We start from the raw sequence: 15,105 nt of genomic DNA, 5'->3' as shown, positions 1-15,105 counted from the left end.
CCCACCAACCTACGGCCTACACTGCTTCGGGTTCAGGTGCCTCCTAGTCTCACTTGCCCCCAGCCAACGGGCCATAGGAACAAGCTAGAGGGAAGCCTGAGTGCAATCCCCATCCCCAGCGATTGTGTAGCCAAAATCGTCCCGTTCAGAGGCTTTAGCAGACTCTTGCATGGGTCATCCTGCAGTGCAGGGGACAGGTCCGCACCCTCAACTACCCCAAGGCACTGGAGGCCGAGAAGAAGGGAATCTCCCTGCTAGGTAAGAAAACCACCTGGGTCAAAAACCATGACAGATACGTTCAAGAACAGGGACTACACTTGATCTCCACCACAAGCTATCTCCCCGTGCACATGGGAGAGTGGGGACTCTTATTGCAGCCCACGAGACTGTTCAGCCAGTTCAGGTGCTTCCAAGCAGGTCCTGTCCAGGACAGGGCACTGCACAGCAGTGACAACGAGATGCCAATTTAAATCAGCCTGAGCAAAGAAAACTTGGAAGAAAACTGTGCCCACCTGGGCCACTTCACACCCTCCCCCCCCATGATAAGAAGGGGTTAACCCACTGCTCACCAGAGCTGGCCCCCTTGATGCCAGTGGCTGCTCTGGGCTGACACTTCCCCTGCTCCCTTCTCAGCCCTGGTCTGGGGACCCCAATCTCCCGGCAGGGCAGACAGAAGAGCAATCAAAGCCCAGAGCGGCTTCTGCCTGCTTCCACCTGGTTTCAAGCCATCCCCATGCCCATCCCCCTCTGCTTCTCATCCTTGTCAGAGTGGTTCTCAGCCCCGGACCCGAGGCCCTCTTAGGAAATGTCACCTCTTAGTTTTCACTGTTTTTTGAAGACAGAAACACTAGAGCAGCTCCCCTGGGGCCTCAGACCGTGCACAGCAGGGCAGGGTGCTGGTGACAGCATGGTTTCCTGTTGCACCCTGTGGGTTTCTCCTGTCTGCACGCCTAGCAGTGTTTACAATGATGGCCCCTGTGGCACCCGAGGCACAACCCCAGCTGGGGAATTGCTGAGCTATAACTAGGGTTTGGTTTAAGTCGGGATTTTGTATTTTTTGTGAAAATCATGATTTTCATGAAAAATACGATTTGTAAGGAAATGCTACAATATGGCTGCTTGCTAGGGAGTTCCCCAGCGCTCAACCATATCATGGCATTTTGTTGCAGCAAGACAGCTGCTACAGCAGCAAAATCCATGCAGCCCAGGGGAGGGAGGAAGGGGTTGCAAAAGGGACAGGCCTACATGTAGCCTTGGGACCCTGGGCCAGTGCCCACTAGGAAACATTATAAGCCTCTTTGAAAGGGAAGCCACTAGATAGACACCAGCTGAATGCCTGGGACAACTAGAGACATAACAGGGACAAGAGTGAGGGTCAGAGGTTTAAAATAATAGTGTGCCAAGAAGGGACACCGAGCATTGCACACCGGACAGCTCCCACTGGTACTCAAATGAGTCCAGGAGCCAGTGAACACTGCCCAGAGATGCTCTGCCTGGAGACTGGACCTCACGAGTGAAAGGAAAGCGGCAATGCAGTCCCGGGGACCCTTCTGGCCACAGCCTCCTTCCTGGTCAGATATAGGCCAGCTTGCCCAGGGCTGGGAGAAAGTTGACCAGAAGGCCTATCTGTCACCCCTTAGTACACATGAGCCCAGCCCACCACATCCCTCATTGGGCTTCCTTAGGTGGGGAGGCCATGTGAAAAGGAAACAACAGTGTTCCTGGAGGAAATAATGAAAAAAGCAAGGAGAGGAGTGCCCGTCAGAGGTTCAAGATGAGTGTGCCGAGCGGGGATACAGAGCACAGCACACGGCAGAGCACCCACTGGGCCCTCAAACAAGTCCAAGGAGCCAGTGGACACTGCCCAGTGATGCTCTGCTTGGAGATGGGAGTGAATCAAGGAGAGGAAAGTGGCCCCGCAGTCCCTGGAGACCCTCTTTGCCAGAGTTTCCTTCCTGGTCAGGTACACGGTCAACCTAGCTGGAGCCAGGAGGTTAACTAGGAGGTCCCAGGACTTGATGGGGCCACGGACAGGCCTATTTGTCCCCAGGGATGGGACATGCATAGACAATAGGTGGGTACCAGTGCAGCCAGGACCTCAGCAAGAGGCTGTGGAGGAGGCGGTGCAGGGACCAAAGGGACAGGGGGGAGAGCGCAGGGGAAGGGAGGGGAAGGGTTGTCTGCTGCAGGTGGGAAACTGGGGTGCAGGGGTGGGGGAGCTGCCCTGGCAGATGGGACTGCCGCCAGGAAAGGAGGGGCAGGCTGCTCCTGCGGTGGGAAGCCTGGGGTGCCAGGGGTCCAGACAGGTGCAAGCACGGGCCGGAGGAGCAGGCAGCCCTTCCAACCCTGCGCCAAGGCTGTGCCAAGGGAACCAGCCTGGGGCGGGTATTGGCTTTTGGTGGTGATCAGAGGCTTTGGGAGCTGCCACAATTAAACCTGGCCCTAAACCTGGCCTCTGCCACCAGGGCCATGACTCGTGGGACCCACCTGCCCACCCGCACTCACTGCCAGGCCCCACCATGGACACGGCCCCCATGAGCAGCAGTAGCAGCCGCAGCCCCGTGCCCATCCCGCCCTGCTCCTAGGCTCTCCCTGCCCCATGCTGGGCTCTGCACATGGGTCCGACCCCACCCTCGCATTGCTCTGCAGGAGGGATGTCCTGGCCCCTCCACCATTGGCCACCACTGCCCCACCCGCCCAATGGCAGCATGCCAAGCTACATCACCGTCCACAGGGCAAGAGCTGCGGGGAGGGAGCTGTTCCCCACCCCCTTGCCCCAATCACGTTCAGGTCTGAGACACGGCTCCCTGGAGGGAGGTGGTGTTGGGCCTGCCTTGTGCAGTGCCTCCATTCTGGCCCAGCTGCCCCACAGGCCTCCCGCTCCCTGGGCACCTGTGGCAGAGACAGTCTGTAGAGCTGGGGCTGGAGAGCTGGGCCTCAGCCCCTCACCCCCTGAGTCCCCTCCAGGGAGTGGGGTCCTCAGTGCCGTTCAACTCCCCTAGGTGCCCACAGGCCATGGCCCTGCCCTTGCTCCAGGGACCCAGTGTAGGCTCCAGGTGGCTGCAGCAGGAAGGGCAGAAGCAGCAAGGGCAGGGACCACTTTCCCCTGCACTGAGCAACAGTTTCTACCTGGCGCTGCTGCTGCTCAGTGCAGGGGAGTCTGGAGCAGGTGCGGGGCTAAGGGATCGGGCGCGCATGGGTCCTCACCAGTACTGCGGGGCTGGGGCCAGTGGTAGAAACAGGTGGAAGGAGCTGCCACCACCTGGGTTGCCTAAAAAGGCAGTGCAGTCATGAGTCACCCCAGCCATGCTGCGTGTCTAGCAGGCACCAGGAAGTGCCACAGCCAGACAGTACCTTTGCCAGGCAGGAGGGAGGGACCTGTTACAGGCCGGACAAAAACCCTCTGGCCCGCGGGCCATATTTTGCCCACCCCTGAGGTAGAACATTTGTAAGGATACCATCTGAGAGGCATGGGACATGGTGTTGAGGATGTACGGAGCCATATGATTGGCTCACAAGGCCACAACCACAAGTCAGGTGGTCATTATAATAAGATCAGGGCAGCCTCTTGCAGTATATATATACATCTATTAACATCAAGGTGTGGCAGGAGAGAGAGGGGTGGACTGCCCTTAGAATGGGGGATATCAAAAATTTGGGGGGTACCCTGTGACAGGAAAGGAATGGACACTCAGCACCCCCGTTCCCCCCAACACTCAACAAGTCAACAATAGCTCAATGTCGAGCTGGGAGGAGGCATCAAGGGGGGTTCCCCAGGGTCGGTTCTGGTCTGGAACTGTTTAAAGTCTTTAATAATGATCTATATCCTGGGATCAAGTGGACACTTAACAGATTTGGGGGTTGGACTAGATGACCTCTGAAGGTCCCTTCCAACCCTCATTTTCTACAGTTTTATGTAATTAGCAGATGACACCCAGCTGGGTGGAGCTGCAGACACTGTGGAGGGCAGGGCTCAGGTCCAGTGTGGACTGGAGACATGGTTTGCAAACAACCAGGTGCAAATCAACAAGGGCAAGTGCAAATTCCTGCACTTGGGAGGGAATAATAACTGCATGCACAAATCTAGGCTGCAGAATGACTGGGCAGGCTGCAGCGCTGCAAAGATGGACCTGAGGTGGTAGCAGAGCAGGAGCTGAATACGAACCAGCAGAGACTCTTGTTGCGAACAAAGCCAGCATTGCAAATCTCTGGCAGGGATTCTTCCACTCCACTCAGGAATGAGTCGCGTGTCTAGTGTTGGGCCCTGCACTTCAAGGAGGAGGTGGACAGATTGGAAAGAGCCAGGCATAGAGTGATAAACATGGTCGGGGCCTGGGAGGCAGGACTAATGCTAGGGAAAAAACTGGGGTGACTGAGTCTGGAGAAGAGAAGACTGGGTGGGGATGTGATCACAGCCTTCAAATCCCTGAAGGGCAATGACAGAGAGGATGGAGATGGGCTTTTCTCTGTGGCAGCAGGGGATAAGACTGAGAGCAATGGCCTGCAGCTTCAGCAAGGGAAATTGAGGCTGGAGATGAGGAGAAACTGTGATTCTGAAGGTGGCCAAGCTTTGGACCAGGTGACTGAGATGTTTGGGAGTCTCCATCCCTGAAAGATCTTGAGGGCAGATTAGAGAGACACGGGGTATGCATGGTTTAGTCAGGGACAGTCCTGTCTACAGCAGGGGACTCTTACCAGGAACCCGGCACTGTTCGGTCTGCGGAGGGACAAGACTCCAGCCTGTCTGTGATCAGGGCTCCACTGCAAGCTGAGACACAAAACTCAGGGACAGTTACACCTTCCTTATGGATTCCCCAAGCCATGGCACAGTCCCATTTCCCACTGATCCTCCATTCCCTCTTGGTAGGGGAGGCATTCCTACCACCCATGTCAGATACTGAGACCAGAAGCAGGTCTATAACCCAACCTTTTATTGATGACACCCAGAGCATAAGAATAAGCACTTTTGTCTCATCATGTCCAGCTTCCTGAAACAGCACAGGGCACATTCTCACCTCTACCGGCGGGGGGGTGGGATGCAGGAGTGAGGAGGAAGCTGGCCTGCAGCCTGGCACCAGAATATTTTGACTTTGCAGAGCTCTTCCCCAGATCCCATTTCCACCTGACGTGCATGTAGCTCAAGTCAATAAATATTATGTCATTCAAATTAGTTTCTTTCATTGAGACTCTGAGAACAGGACTGAACGAGTTGTCCTGTGGACTTGGAAGGGGCCAATTCCCCGGGGACCAGTGTCCATGAGAAAAGCACAGCTCTGGAGAGAGGAGGCCTTCTTATTTCTTCCCCTGCCCATCTGGGAATGCTCCTTGTTCCATCCTGTTGCTTCTGCTCCTCTGGATGGGCCTGCAGAGCAGGTGATCAGAACAGAGCAACAGTGGCTGCTCCTTTCTGCGGTGACACCTGTCCAAAAAGCAGCTTTCCTTCTTGGCCATGTCTAATAAATATTAAAGGCTCTATAAACAGATTCTTCTTCCACGTTTCTGGCCTATGGCTTGTGAATTAACTGCAAGCCTATTGATTCTTGATTGCCTACCAGGCCTAAACACACATCATTCATAGCTCAGGCTTTGCTTGTCTGCACTGGTCTGTCTGGTGTCAGCCCCTGGCCATGTCTGCAGCCTGCAGGGCTGGACTAGATGTGACCTCAGGAGGTCACGACTTCCCTAGGATCCTATTATCCTATGGTCCTTTCCCCACCCAACTGCTGGCTTTAGAAGGGAAAAAAAAGTGGAGGTGTGCTGCTTTTCAGGAGATGGGGAGTGTGTACATAAATAAATGAGCTAACTGGCCAAAGAGAGCCAGAGGCAGACATCTGCATGGCGAGAGTCTTGGTCACCCAGGCCCAAGGATGGACAAACAGCAGGAGAAACACAATTCTCTGCAATTCAAGAGCCATAGATGTGGGGACAGGGCAAGACCCTGCCCCCAGGCAGCAGGGACCAGTGCTGGGTCTGGGGTCCTGCTGCCTCAAGCTGGGGGGTCCCTGGCTTTCAGTTGCTGTCCTCGATGAGAAGGTTGATTTGGGGAATCTTCTGAGCTCTCAGGAGCCAAGAGGGGAAAATTAATTTAGAGGCGGCAATAGCCTTTGGGTTCCCAGGGACAAGGGCACTCGGGTCTTGGCTAACTTCCACGGGATGCACTACAACCTCACTTACTTCTTGGCTGTGCTACGGCCTGGCCAGCTACCCCCAACTCGTGCGCGCACTTGGGTTCTCTTCCCACGGCACAGCGCCTGAGACCCCTGCCACGGGTTACACATGTCTCATAAGTAAATGATTAATTAAGCAATGAATTAAGAATGCTCACACATGTAATGTTATCATCACACAATTAATTAGTTCATTGCACACCAAATTTATCCTGGCCACACATTCAAAGTTATTATTACACCACAGAAATGTCCATCCAGCTATAAAAAGAGCCAACCAGTTTCCACATTAGTGCTTGAAAATGTGTAATGACTTTATAGCTCATTTCTAGCCAGGTTTCATTTGAATATGTAGCAGGGTCCCAACATACTTCCGAAACCGAATCTCATTTGCTGTCTAGTGCCCAATTCTCTGGTTTATCTTAGTGGATACTTGTCTTCTCCTCCCAAAGAGGCTGTTATCTTTCCCAGCTTTTCGGATCATCTGCAAACTGGATCAGGAAGTGCTTCATTTCTACATTCCAGTTATTGATAAAAGATGCTGAACAGCACCTGATCTAGCCCAGGCCTGTGTGAAACCTCCACTGAAACCTCCTGCCGGGCTGATATCGATCCATGCGTAGGCACTCCTGTGGCCATCTTGCTGCAAGGCTACCTGCCCCTATTTCTTTACTTAGGAAAATGCCATGTCAAAAGCCTCAGTGAAGTCTACACATGTTATACCTATTGTATGCCTCTTGCTCATCAAGCTGGTTACCCTACCAAAAGGGGAAGTCAAGCTAGCTTGGCATGATTTGCTCGCTCCCTCCTCCAAGTGATCACGGATTCCTGATTCACACCAGGAACTCCCCAGGTAACGCAGTCCGGCTGCCACTCTCTAATCCCCCAGGTCCCACTTGCTAAAGATGGGCACTGTGTCACCTTTCTCTGGCCCCTGAGAGCTCCCCTCTCCCCCAGAGCTTGGGGCCATTTCTGCCAATGCCTCCAGGATTTCTTTGCTTCCATCCTCAGCATCACGGGAGGAATTTCTCAGGCCCTACATGTAAAGAGCACAAGCCCAAGGACCTGTTTGCCTGAACACAGGGCTTAGTTCAGAAGCCCAGTCCCACTTCTAGCCAACTCCTTCTCTTCATTTCCTTCCAGGGCTGAGCTTCCAGCCTGCTCTCCATTTCTTGGTTCCCTGCTCACAGGCCCAGGCAGTCGCAGCTGTAAATACACAAGCCTCCTTGCCCTTGTGTTTGCTACCAACTGCCAGGAAGACCCGAGACATTGGGCACACTTCATGGTAGCTATGAACACTTTCAGTGTACAGGTTTGTCAAGAACAAGCATGGGAAACTCACTGCCCATCTAGTTATACAGTTTCATCCATGTCTTTGTGTCAGCTTTGGAACATTTCTCATGCCCCTGAAACTCCTGGGTCTGTTCCCACACATAGTCATCGCCCGCAGCCCACTTCACCCACTGCTGGATGGGTCTGAACTCTTGGGTGGCAAGCACAAAGTCATCCACCTTGGCAATCATGAAGTAGTTATGGGTCCCCTCTTCTTCAACAGTTGCAGTGACCAGAATGTCTAGGCAGTGATGACCTGAAATGCAGGTGAGACATCAAGGATTAACATGATGTACACTGCACTGCACTACCTGATTGCCTAAGGGCTGCAGCAACACACCAAGATTTCAGGGGTCGGCACTACACATTTATGGAATGAAAAGCATCCCTGGCTCAGCTCACATCCAACAAAGAAGTCTTGGGGCAAGGGACAGACTGACAGGGCAGTGCATGGAGAATATATTACCCAACCAGTTATAGGACACCCAATACTTGTCTCACCTAATTGGGATTGCCTTACTTTCCTTATATGAATAACCCAGGAGACAGTGTAAAAAGCCTTGCTGACCTACTGATACATCTCCATTATTCCCTGCTGGTCCATAGAGCTCACCACTTTATTACAGAAGGACATGGGATGGGCTGAGCATAACTTGCTCTTGAGAAACCCATGTTGGCTGCTTCTGATCACTGCTTTATCTTCCAGGTGCCTAGAAAATTATTCCTTGGTGATGTGCTCCAGGGTCTTTCTCCTTGACCAGGAGGGTGGATGAGGACACAATCTGAGACCCAGGCCCCTTCATCCTTGATGCCTGGAGCCCTGGAGCCACTTTGGATGTGCTCAGAGGATTACTGCAGTATCATGAGTGGCCTCATGGATGGGCAGAATGGGGTAGCAGTGGGAGAACTGGATGAGTTTTGGGGGCCTTTTTGCTACATCTTGGCTTCAGGCTCTGAGACAACAAGTCTAGCTGACAGGTGCTTCTGAGGGCTTATGGATATATAATTCAGTTTAAGATTAAAGCCAAGACAAATATAGCTTTATTGGAAAGTGTACTAACATGCTATACCATGCATTCTGTATTTAGAAATGCAAAAACTGGGCAAAAACCAATCAACCTCCGTTGTTTCTTTGGTCCTGTAGCCACTGGATATAAATGCACATCTCTTGCAGGTTCATAAAACAAAAACCTTGCCTACTAGAGCATCTTGGCAGTGCCTCCAATGCTTCACTGAAAGTTAGTTTAACATATGAGTTCACGCTCACATGCATTAACATCCCCACTCCTGAGTTAATGCTTCCAGCTAGAGTTAAGCACAGGCTGCAGGGCTGTGAACCAGGAGCTCTGGTATCAGGTGCAGCTCCCAGGCAGCAGCACTGGAAAAGAGGTCAGGAGAGGTTCCCTTGTCTGGGGCTCATTTTAAGACCACAGGGGGATGAGAGCCAAGCCCAGGGTGGAGCAGCAGGGAGCTGCACACTGCAAACTCCTGGGGCAGTGAGATGAGCAGTCCCTATCCACATCATCTCCACTGGACTCTGGGGAACTGTGCCAGTCTCTACTGGTCTCTAATGCCCTCTGCTGGCCGACCGCCTCAAGGTCCTGCTGGGATGCAGCATGGTAAGGGTGTGTGTAGACAGCATGGGTGTTAACGTAGAGCTCCTGAAAATTGAACACAGCTTTTTTTTTGGTGCGGTGCATTTTTGTTTGCATGACACAGCATTTGTGTTTACATGAACGGTGCTTTCGAGCGAGTTAAGCCCTGTGTGTCATAACCCACAGATTTCAGCAGGGGGACTCAAATACCAGTTTACCCCCTGGGATGTCTTTTTTATTGTATAACAGCAGTAGGCACATGTTAACCACCTGGGCTCCCCAGTTCCTTCTCCTGGACTCTCACGGGGAAGTCCTGACTCTCACTAGGAGTCTCCCCTGGGCCTGGTCACCCCAAAATCCTTGCCACTTGCATCCACCTACTCTTGGTCGATCTGGTCTCCAGTAGTATGCAATCCCAAAGACCCCATCTCAATCCCAAAGACAAGTCATGTGAATCCTCCCATCCCATTCCTTTCTCTTCCCATCCCACCATGTTACAAATATATGGGTGCCTTTTTCTTTCATTAACTATAGCTGCTATGATAACTGCTATATCATAAGAGTAGTGGGTGGGCGTTTGTTGCCGCCTGGTTGATTGGTGATTGCTGTTGATGTTGGTGGTGGTGAGCTCTTCCGGCTGTTTTTGGGGGGGGGGGGGGGTTGGACTACATTTCCCAGCATTCCCAAGCTCATTAATCTTTGTACAGTTTCCAAAGGGGGCTCCACTGGAACCTGCCCAGGTACACCGTCAATCTGTTTGAGTGGTGCTACATACGGCTTTTGGAGGTGTGTTATGAATTGTTTTATAAATGTTTTTCAAAATGTGGCTTGCTGTTCAGTTTTGTCCCCTGCTGACCTGCCTAGCCCGCCAAGAGCTATAATATAGTTATCCTTCTCACCCACATGTGGGGGAGGGGGGATCATTCACATGTGGGTGATGTGTAATACCCCCCTCCCCCAAACCACTCAGTCTGGAAGCAGCAAACCCCTAGCCCAGTCCAGATTTCCTCCCACTTCCCTTGACTGTCCTCCCTTCTGCCCCTCATCCGCAACACCACACACCCCTGTAGACAGACAGTTTTAAAGTGTAAAAAAATAAATGTATTTAGAACAAAGCACTAGGCGTTGTTGTTAGCAATATATCCTGCCAGACAATCACGCACCAGGGCTACCCAACCAGCTTCTTCTTGAGAATATCCAGTCCCTGTGCTGCTGCTGCTGCCCCATGTCTCTGTTGTCTTGCCACTGCCTGTCATGCTTCTTCTTCCCATGAGTCCTTGAAAACCTCTTCACAGCTCTCACGGATATTGTGCAGCACACAGTCTACCACTACAAAGGCCATTATATTTTCTTGCTCCATCTCGAGCCGACATGTAAGTGCCCTCCATTGTCCTTTCAGTCATCCAAACGCACCTTCCATGGCCATCCTGCAACTGCTCAGACAGTAGCTAAAAACCAGCTTCTGCAGGTCGGTGATGCCCCCTCCATAAGGCTTCATGAGCCAGGGCTTTAGGAGGTAGGCAGCATCCACTAATATAACCGGGGGAACGGTGACACCATGAATCACTGTCTCCTCCATGACAGGTGCGTAGTGTCTTTTCTCCATGAGGGCATGCAGAGGGGAATTTCTAAACATGCGTGCATCATGTGCACTGCCTGTCTACTTGGTATAAGTGCTCATGAACCAGCCCCGGTGGTCCACCATGACTTGCAGGATCATGGAGGCATATTCTTTCCTGTCTGTGTAAGTCCTCCCACTCCCCACAGGGCACAACACTGGGATGTGAGGGCTGTCTAAAACCCCCACGCAGTTCAGGCACCCCTTCTCATTAAAGCCATCTGTGACTTGCTGCGGATTTGCCAGGTGGATAATTTTGTTTGCAGTGATCTCCTTAAGCAGCTGGCATACCTCATGAGTCGCCTGCCCAACCGTGCAGGCAGCCACGCTGAACTGGTTGGCAATGTAGCAGAGGCTGGATGGGCTGGCCAGTTTCATGCTGGCCATTGCAACCTTCTTGTCTGGTGGGATGGCCTGATGCATGTTAGTGTGCTACCTTGCAATGTGGGGCCCAGTGTTTGCAGTAAGTGTGTTTGCAGGAGGAAACTTCTTAAAATAACAGTTGGCCAACAAAGGAAACAACAGGAGCCTATTGCCTGCAGCAGCTGTTCAGAACCTGTTTGGCTGTGTTACCAGGAAGAATTAAAGGAGACCATTTTCCCCAGAGCAGCAGAAGCGTCACCTCTGCTATCTAGTGGTGGATCATAATTATAGCTATGTTGCCATGTATTGTTATGGGAAGTGGATTGTGACCAGAAAAAAAAAATCAGTTGGGTTGCAGGGGAGGAGCTGTTTTAAAGGGTTATAATAAGGTGAATTTAATTATTGAGGTTGTTTAACAAAAGTGGGACCACCCAATGTGTTGGAATTATCCACCTAGTGTTGAAGTTCTAAATTGTATCTACATTGTTAGTCTTATTATTAATACATTGCTAGTCTTATTATTAACTATCGTTATTATATTTTTATTTATTTATTTTTCCGTATGTAAATTGGCTGTATATAATAAAGAATAATGTGTTTATTGGATTCAGAGCAAATTCCTGGATGGTGAGGGTGAGCCACACACCTCTAAATGGGACACCTCAGTCAGTAGTCTGCCTGAGGGGCTCCCAGGGCTATTGGTATCCTGAGGACCCAAAATCCAGCCCATCATATGGCCTTAGTATGCCGGCACAGGTTACATAACTATTTAACCAAGGACGAAAAAGGTGTGGGAAAACCCTGTAGGACAAGGCCAGTGTTGTACTCTCTATGGCAATGATTGCAGAGCTCCTCCAGAAGCCAAAAAATTGCTGCCTGTCCTAAAAAATTGCTGCCTGATCTGACAGGGAATGGTTTGCAGTAGATGAAACCAGAGTGTTTCCTACCTTGTATTTCTGGGAAGCTGTCTCAATGAGCAGCACTGAGTGAAACCTGTGCTCTGGGGATCTCTCACAAACCACACACACGGCCGCCCCATCCTCCTCACAGAACAAGTTGAGTCTCTTCTTGTGTCTCACACACAGATCCTCCACTCCAGGAACTAACCCCAAGTGTTTAATGTCGTCTACTACATTTGCCAGCTGCCAGTTTGGATGGAGAGTCCTTTTCTGGATCTTGGCCCTGCAGACAGGACACTCCAAGGATCCATGCTCTCCCATTTCTTACAGTAATCACTGATACACGCTCCGCAGAAGTCGTGTCCACACTCCAGTGTCACTGGGTCTGCCAGGCACTCTAGGCAGATGGAACGTGATTTCCTCTTGGATGCCCTGCCCTGGTCTTGGTGAAGCCATGACTGCTGGTGTCCTTGGGGCACTTCTGGTCACTCCTGTCTATTCTGGATATGGAGAGAAGAACATGAAAAGTATGTAGAGTTTAATGAAAGCCATATGGGGAGGGACACAGAAAGGCAGGGAGAAAGTAGGATGTGAAGGGAGGTCAGCCTGTGTGGGGAATGCTTGTGTGACACATGCAAAGAAAAGGGGAATCCCAGGTCAGTGGCAACAATCAATGCCTCTATTGTTATTCCCACTTCTCTCCTGCAGACCAATTTGTGTCCACACTGTCCCTCTCCATTTGCTAAAAAGAGACCTCTCAGGTCCCCTCTCTCTTGACTGAGAGAATTCCAGCACCACCACCCCCACCACCCCTTTGCACTGCTCAAAGGCACAGCTGTTAATGTTTAGTCCTGCTGCCCAAGCACTGAGGGCTGAAATGACCCACATGCCGGAAATTAGCTTTGTTTCTCCCCTTGGGATGTTTCCTTGGAGATCCTCCATGCTTCCCAGTTGGGAAAAGGGTTTGCATCCCTGAAACAGAGGTTGTAAAATATACTTCTAAGCCTGGTGGATGTGCAGATAGATGGGACTTTCCCATGAGGCTTTTCTGCTCCATGGACTCTGCTTAACCAGCTGTCCCGCTGCCTGCACCAGTCTCTAAGAGAGATTAAAACTTAATTCAGTTTTTCATGTGCTTGTGTTACTGATATTATATCATGTCTCAGTTTGCATATTTCAGTGGTAGGAAACATGAACTTTAGCTACTGACCCATACATCCTTCACCACGCAGGGATAATGGAGCTCAAGGCACTGCACACACTTGGCTATTCAGTTTGGGGAAAATGAGTTAAAGCAGGATCTGGCTTGTGAGCATACCCATCTTATTGAATGATTGACAAAGTCAAGGGACAGAACTGTCATTTAGAGGTATTACCCTCCTCTTTCTTCCTTTTCTTCTCTTGGCTGTCAAGTGGGCAGCTTTAAGAGGCGGGCTTTACAGGGCACTGGGCAACACCCTACCTGTGCCCTGGTCGTTTGGTTGCACAAAAGGAGATGCAGATTCAAATCCCCTTTATGCTGTGGTGGACCTAGAACCAGGGGCGACATATAGGGGGTGCATATGGGTGCACATGCACCCCCTGAGTGTGGCACTGCTCCCCTGCAAAAAAGCGCTGCCAAAACTATTGGCAATGTTTCTGGGCAGTCACTGCTCTCCACCCCGCTGCTGACACTGCTGGTGGTGTTTGCGGGTGGCATTCAATCCCCACTGGCCATTGCCACCACTGCTAGTGGCATCTGTGGGTGATCACCAACCCTTGGTCAGTGCTTGCCACCCCCCGCTACTCCCCCGCTCCACCAAGAGCACCAGCAGCATCTGTGGGTGATACCTCACTCACTGCCACCAGGCTCCCGTCGCTCCCACCGCCAAGCTACCACTGCCACTGTGCCCCCCTAGCCACTGTTCATGCCTGGACTTCAGAAAGGTGGACTTCAATGAGGTAAGAAGACTAGTCGGGGAGGCACTGAGGTCCTGGAGGGGAGGGAAGTCAGGTGTCCAGGAAGAGTGGTCGTTCCTAAAGGAGACAATCCTCCAAGCCCACAGGGTGGCAATCCCAACATGGATCAAAGAGGACAAGAGTGCTCAAAAGCCCCCATGGCTCACCAAAAGCATACGGGAATGTCTCCTGGCTAAAAGGGAGGCGTACACCCAATGGAAGGGAGGGGCCACCACCAGGGAGGACTATACCTCGGTTGCTCGGGGCTGCAGGGGGGGCGGTCAGGAAGGCCAAGGTGAAGATGGGACTGGGACTAGCGACCCGGATTAAGGATAAAAAGAAGTCCTTTTTCAAATATGTAGCGGGTAAGAAGAAGGTACCGGGTAACGTGGGGCCTCTGCAGGACACGCTAGGAAATCTGATGGTCTCATCAGACGACAAAGCTAACCTATTTAACAGTTTCTTTGCCTCCATTTTTCTGCGCAGGGACCAGGTCATCCCCCCCACTGGGATCCTCGATGGTCCCAGGGGAGGTGCACCCAGGCCTAGGGTCAGTGAGGACCTAGTCAGGGAACTTCTGGAGGGACTGGACATATTTAAATCAGCTGGTCCTGACGTTCTCCACCCCAGAGCGCTGAGGGAATTAGCAGAGGTCGTGGCGGGACCCCTGGCACGGCTTTACAAGCACTCGTGGTGCTCTGGTATGGTGCCAGAGGACTGGAAAAGGGCCAATGTGGTCCCCATTTTCAAAAAAGGGAGCAAGGAGGACCCAGGAAACTATAGGCCTGTTTGTCTTACCTCGGTCCTGGGGAAGCTCTTTGAGAAAATTTTCCAGGAGCACATCTGCGAGGGGCAAGCAGGGGAGGTTATGCTTAGGGGCAACCAGCATGGGTTCATTCGAGGCAGGTCCTGTCAGACCAACCTGGTGGCCTTCTATGACCAGGTCACAAAATCCTTGGACGCAGGTGTCACGGTGGATGTAGTCTTTCTGTACTTTAGGAAAGCCTTCGATACTGTCTCTCACCCCATTCTCGTTATAAAATTAGGAGATTGTGGTGTTGATGCCTACAAGTCAGATGGGTCACCAATTGGCTGGAGGGCCGCACCCAGAGAGTGGTGGTGGATGGGTCACTTTCGACCTGGAGGGATGTGGGCAGTGGGGTCCCCCAGGGCTCAGTCCTCGGGCCTGCACT

Source organism: Alligator mississippiensis, chromosome 11, assembly GCF_030867095.1.
Source record: "Alligator mississippiensis isolate rAllMis1 chromosome 11, rAllMis1, whole genome shotgun sequence".
Lineage (NCBI taxonomy): Eukaryota > Metazoa > Chordata > Crocodylia > Alligatoridae > Alligator > Alligator mississippiensis.
Note: the sequence above shows the minus strand (reverse complement) of the source record.